Source organism: Aotus nancymaae, unplaced genomic scaffold, assembly GCF_030222135.1.
Source record: "Aotus nancymaae isolate 86718 unplaced genomic scaffold, 86718_ANA_hifiasm-v0.15.2.pri h1tg000108l, whole genome shotgun sequence".
In the NCBI taxonomy this organism is placed as follows: Eukaryota; Metazoa; Chordata; class Mammalia; order Primates; family Aotidae; genus Aotus; species Aotus nancymaae.
The window spans coordinates 9,813,830-9,820,693 of NW_026988523.1; positions in this window are offsets into that span (position 1 = coordinate 9,813,830).

The window sequence follows — 6,864 nt, forward strand, 5'->3', positions numbered from 1 at the left end:
CTCCAAATAAAATAAAGCTAGACATAAACCGTATAATCTAAAATAGAGTATATGAGTCTCTAAAATAGAGCTAGACATATACCATTTCACAGCATTTCTTCATTAATGCTTCAGATATAGGATGCTTAGCATACTATATTGTAAATACTTACTTTCCAATTGTAGCTTCCTTCACTAGACTGGGTCCTTCTGAGTAGGGACTATGCTTCATTCATGGCTATATTCCCAATGCCTACCACATAATAGTTGATCAGTAAATGGATGATGAACAAGTGCATCAAAGAATAAAGAAGGGACCTGAGACAATCATAACAGTATAATGATAAAGTCTAATGCAATCCTCCACGCAGCAAGAATTCACAGCTGATGATAAATAAGTGAGACCTTTAAGTTCCCACCTATTAGAGGAAGCCAAGATTTTGGAAGGTTTGAGTCTTGGCTCTGCCACTTACTTCCCTGTAGCCTTAGGATAAGGCTCGAAGTCTCTGTTTCCTCATTTGTAAAATATGGATGAAATATTTATATTTATTTCAGTGGTTTGGGTTAAGATCAAATTAAATAATACATGCAAAATAACTCTGCAAAGTGTAAAGCAGTGTACAAATCTCAGTCCTTATTGCCATCAATGGTATAATTTAGTACATCATTAATTTATGTTACCCAACACATACATTTCTCACCAAAGTACTATTGTAAATCATAGACCATTTAAGCCTGGAACAGCCTCTTCTTAAGATAAATAAGCTAAGGTTGAAGTAAGCTGATTTTTCTTAAGTTCCAGCCACCAGGAGAGGAGTCATGTATCAGATGCCTGGCTAGTATTTCTTCTACTAAACAGCTGCTGGAGGCCCCTTTAGGAGACTAGTCTTGTGAGGATGAGAACTGCATGGTTGCCTTCCTCCCCACTCTGTCCTCATTACTCAGTGTCACCACATCAAAGCAGACTTGAAATCATCTATTTAGTCATTTCTTGTCTCTCCCCTCACCCAAAGTCAGATGCTACCCTCTTTCCTGAAGACTGTGGCAGCACGTGGCCAGTTCCCAGCTCAACTACTTTCTTCTCTAATCCAATCTGGGTTCCACAGTTAAGCTGTCCTTCTCATACATCATGCAAACAGGTGACTGCCCTTTCAGATAACACAAGAAGCTTCTGTCAAAGATCAGATGCTAGTATGCGTGTGACCTTATTGCTGTACTCTCTGTTCTGTTCCATTGGTCTGTGTGTCTTTTTTCGTGCCAGTACCAAGCTGTTTTGCTTACTGTAGCCGTGTAGTGTAGTTTGAAGTTGGGTAATGTGATGCATCCAGCTTTGTTCTTTTTTTCTTAGGATTATCTTGGCTATTCAGGCTCATCTTTGGTTCCATATGAATTTTAAAACAGTCTTTTTTTTTCTGGTTCTGTGAAGAATGTCACTGATAGTTTGATAGGAATAGCACTGAATCTTTAATTTGCTTTGGGCAGAATGGCCATTTTAATAATATGGATTTTTCCTATCCATGAGCATGGGATGTTTTCCATGTGTCTTTTCTGATTTCTTTGAGCAGTGTTTTGTAATTCTCATTTTAGAGATGTTTCATCTCCCTGGTTAGCTGTATTCCTAGGTATTTTATTCTTTTTGTGGCAAATGTGAGTGGGATTGCCTTCCTGATTTGGCTCTCAGTTTAGCTATTGTTGATGTATAGGAGTGCTAGTAATTTTTATACAATGATTGTATATTCTGAAACTATGCTGAAGTTGTTTATCAGCTCAAGGAGCTTTTTGACCAAAACTATGGGATTTTCTAGATATAAAATCATGTCTGCAAACAGAGGTAGTTTGATTGTACCTATTCCTATCTAAATGAACATTACTTCTTTCTCTTGCCTGATTGCTCTGGCTAGGACTTCCAATACTATGTTGAATAGAAGTGGTGAGAGTGGGCATCCTTGTCTAGTGGTAGTTTTCAAGGGGAATGCTTCTAGCTTTTGCCTATTTGGTATGATATTGGCTGTGGGCTTGTCACATATGGCTTTTATTATTTTGAGGTATGTTCTTTCAATACCTAGTTTATTGAGAGTTTTTTAACATGATGGAGTGTTGAATTTTAGGCATCTATTGAGATAATCATGTGGTTTTTGTATTTAGTTCTGTTTATGTGATGAATCACATTTATTGATTTGTTGAACACACTTGCATCCTGGAGATGAAGCCTACTTGATCACGGTGAATTAGCTTTTTGATGTGCTGCTGGATTCAGTTTGCAAGTATATTTTCTGAGAGTTTTTACATTGATATTCATCAAAGATATTGACCTGAACTTTTCTTTTTTTGTTGTATTTCTGCCCTGCCAGGTTTTGGTATCAGGATGATGCTAACCTCACATAATGAGCTGGGGAGGAGTCCTTTCTCTTCAGTTTTTTGGACTAATTCAGTAGGAATGGTACTAGCTCTTCTTCATACATCTGGTAGAATTTGGGTGTGAATGCACCGGGTCCTGGGCTTTTTTGGGTTGGTAGGCTATTTATTACTGATTCAAACTCAAAGTTTGTTATGGGTTTGTTTAGATAACCAATTTTTTTCTGCTTCAGTCTTGGGATGGTATATTTATCCAGAAATTTATTTATTTCTTCTAGATTTTCTAGTTTATAAATCATAGAGGTGTTGATAATATTCTCTGATGCTTGTTTATATTTCTGTGAGGTCACAGGTAATATCCCCCATGTCATTTCTAATTGTGTTTATTTGAATCTTCTTTTTTCTTATAAATAAATAAAAGTAAGTTTTCTTTTTTTAATTTACTTATACTTTAAGTTCTGGGGTATAGGTGCAGAACATGCAGGTTTGTTACTTAGGTATACACATGCCATGGTGGTTTGCTGCATCCATCACCCCATCATCTACATAAGGTATTTCTCCTGATGCTATCCCTCCCCAATCCTCCATCCCCTGCTATCCCTCCCCTAGCCCCTCACTCTGTGACAGTCCCCGGTGTGTGATGTTCCCCTCCCTGTGTGCATGTGCTCTCAGTGTTCAACATCCACTTATGAGGGAGAACATGCGGTGTTTGATTTTCTGTTCTTGTGTCAGTTTGCTGAGAATGATGGTTTCCAGTTTTATCCATGTCACTGCAAAGGACATGAACTCATCCTTTTTTATGGCTGCTTAGTATTCCATGGTGTATATGTGCCACGTTTTCTTTATCCAGTCTGTCTTTGATGGGCATTTGGGTTGGTTCCAAGTCTTTGCTATTCTGAACAGTGCCGCAATAAATATACGTGTGCATGTGGCTTTATAATAGAATGATTTATAATCCATTGGGTATATACCCAGTAATGGGATTGCTGGAGTAAATGGCATTTCTATTTCTAGATCTTTGAGGAATTGCCACACTGTCTTCCATAATGGTTGAATTGTTTACCCTCCCACCAACAGGTAAAAGTGTTCCTATTTCTCCACATCCTCTCCAGCATCTGTTGTCTCCTGATTTTTTTAATGATTACTATTCTAACTGGTGTGAGATGGTATCTCAATGTGGTTTTGATTTGCATTTCTCTAATGACCAATGATGATGAGCTTTTTTTCATATGTTTGTTGGCTGCATACATGTCTTCTTTTGAGAACTGTCTGTTCATATGATTCACCCACTGTTTGATGGGGTTGTTTGGGTTTTTTTTGTATTTTTTTTAAATTTAAGTTCTTTGTAGATTCTGGATATTAGCTCTTTGTCTGATGGGTAGATTGCAAAATTTTTTCCATTCTGTTGGTTGCTGGTTCACTCTACTGGTAGTTTCTTTTGCTGTGCAGAAGCTCTACCGTTTAAGTAGATACCATTTGTCTATTTTGGCTTTTGGTGTTTTAGTCATGAAGTCCTTGCCCTTGCCCATGCCTATGTCCTGAATGGTATTGCCTACGTTTTCTTCTAGGGTTTTTATGGTGTTACATCTTGTGTTTAAATCTTTAATCTATCTGGAGATAAGTTTTGTATAAGGTGTAAGGAAGGAATCCATATGGCTTTTTTTCTGCATATGGCTAGCCAGTTTTCCCAACACCATTTATTAAATAGGGAATCCTTTCCCCATTGCTTGTTTTTGTCAGGTTTGTCAAAGATCAGATGGTTGTAGATGTGTGGTGTTATTTCTGAGGCCTCTGTTCTGTTCCATTGGTCTGTATATCTATTTTGGTACCAGTACCATGCTGTTTTGATTACTGTAGCCTTGTAGTATAGCTTAAAGTCAGGTAGCATGATGCCTCCTGCTTTGTGGTTTTGTTTATTTGTTTGTTTGTGTTTTGTTTTGTTTTTCCTTAGGATGTCTTGGCTATGTGGGCTCTTTGTTGGTTTCATATGAAGTTTAAGGTGGTTTTTTCCAGTTCTGTTAAGAAAGTCAGTGGTAGCTTGATGGGGATAGCATTGAATCTATAAATTACTTTGGGCAGTATGGCAATTTTCACAATATTGATTTTTCCTAACCATGAGCATGGAATGTTTTTTCATCTACATGTGTCCTCTCTTATTTCCTTGAGCAGTGGTGTGTAGTTCTCCTTGAAGAGGTTCTTCACATCTCTTGTTAGTTATATTCCCAGGTGTTTATAAATGAAGAAAAAAGCCTGCACACCTATGACTATCTGATCTTCCACAAAGTTAACAAAAAGCAAGCAATAATGGGGAAAAGACTCCTGATTCAATAAATCATGCTGGGATGACTGGCTAGCCTTATGCAGGAGATTGAAGCCAGACCCCTTCCTTACACTATATAAAAATCAACCCAGGATGAATTAAAGACTTAAATGTAAATCCCCAAACTATAAAAACCCAGAAGACAATCTAGGCAATGCCATTCTGGACATAGGAACTGGCAAATATTTCATGGCAAAGACACCAAAAGCAATCTCAATAAAAGCAAAAATTGACAAGTGGGATCTAATTAAACTTAAGGCCTCTGCATAGCAAAAATAAATTATCAACAGAGTAAACAGACAACCTACAGAATGGGAGAAAATACGTGCAAACTATGCATCTGACAAAGGTCTGATATCCAGCATCTATAAGGAACTTAAATTTACAGGAGAAAAACAACCCCATTAAAAAGTGGGCAAAGAACATGAATAGACACTTTTCAAAAGAAGACATACATGTGGCTGGCAAGCATATGAACAAAAGCTCAATATCGCTGATCATTAGAGAAGTGTAAATCAAAACCACAATGAGATACCATCTCACACTAGCCAGAATAGCTATTATTAAAAAGTCAAAAAATAAGAGATGCTGACGATGTTGTGAAGAAAAGGGAACACTTATACACTGTTGGTGGGAGTGCTAGTTCAACCATTGTGGAAAGCAGTATGGCAATTCCTCATACAGCTAAAAGCAGAACTACCTTTCAACCCTACAGTCCTATTACTGTGTATATACTTAGAGGAATATAAATCATTCTACCTTAATGACACATGCACACAAATGTTCATTGCATTCACAATAGAAAAACATGAAATCAACCCAGATGCCTATCAATGACAGATTGGATAAAGAAATGTGGAACATATATACCATGGAATACTATGCAGCCATAAAAAAGAATGAGATCATGTCTTCTGTAAGAATATGGATGAAGCTGGAGGCTATTATCCTTAGCAAACTAAGGCAGGAAGAGAAAACCAAATACTGCATGTTCTCAGTTATAAGTGGGAGCTGAATGATGAGAATTCATGAACACAAGGGAACACTAGACACTGGGGTCTACTTAAGGGTTGAGGGTGGAAGGAGGGAGAGGAGCATAAAAGATAACTATTGGGTACTAGGCTTAATACCTGGGTGATGAAATAAACAGCCAGTAAACCTCTGTGACACAAGTTTACCTACATAACAAACATTCACATGTACCCTTGAAACTAAAAGTTTTTTTTTTTTTTTTTTTTTTTTTTTTGAGACGGAGTTTCGCTCTTGTTACCCAGGCTGGAGCACAATGGCGCGATCTCGGCTCACCGCAATCTCCGCCTCCTGGGTTCAGGCAATTCTCCTGCCTCAGCCTCCTGAGTAGCTGGGATTACAGGCACGCGCCACCGTGCCCAGCTAATTTTTTTTGTATTAGTAGAGACGGGGTTTCACCATGTTGACCAGGATGGTCTCGATCTCTTGACCTCGTGATCCACCCGCCTCGGCCTCCCAAATAAAAGTTTTTTTTTAAAGCTGCTTCTCCTAAAACCTTCTTCATGAAGTTTGAGTCTCTTAATGTATCCCCTTCTACTCTTGCAGAGCTCAGGTTAGGTGGCAAGTAAAACTATGTCAGCATTACAATTGTGTCTACTAGCTCTTTGCATGGTACCACGCTACAGATCCATAATACAATTTTATTAAATTAGAGGAACTATATTGAAGCCTACTAAGCAACCACTCTTCCAACCTTGACCCTCAGTTGTTACATACAAGCCCATAACTTCGCAGCTAACTATTACATCCACAAACTATATAAAATACATTCTATGATACAGGAGCACTTCCAATAGTGGGTAGTCATTTGTGATATTTCTCTATCTTCTTGTCCACTGGCAGCTGTCCTCTTATTAACCACCCCCATTCACCTTTGTTGGCTTGATAGCAGGAATCCCTTTACCTACAACCCTTCTGACCACATACCCTGCACACAATATCACCACCTTTTATACTTTACATAGTATACTTGTGACTATCCCCACAGTATGACTCTCCCCAGTCTTCTCCAAAAATCAGATCCTTCTCCCACTTAGAACTGTGACCAGTGTCCCCTCAGCCTGTGTCTCACCAGATGTCCTCACTGTGTTCTCTGCCATTTGGTCTATTTTGAAATGGAATTCTCTTCTATAGCAGGCAACAGGTATTGAGTACCTATTATAGACAGGACTTAGTACTCA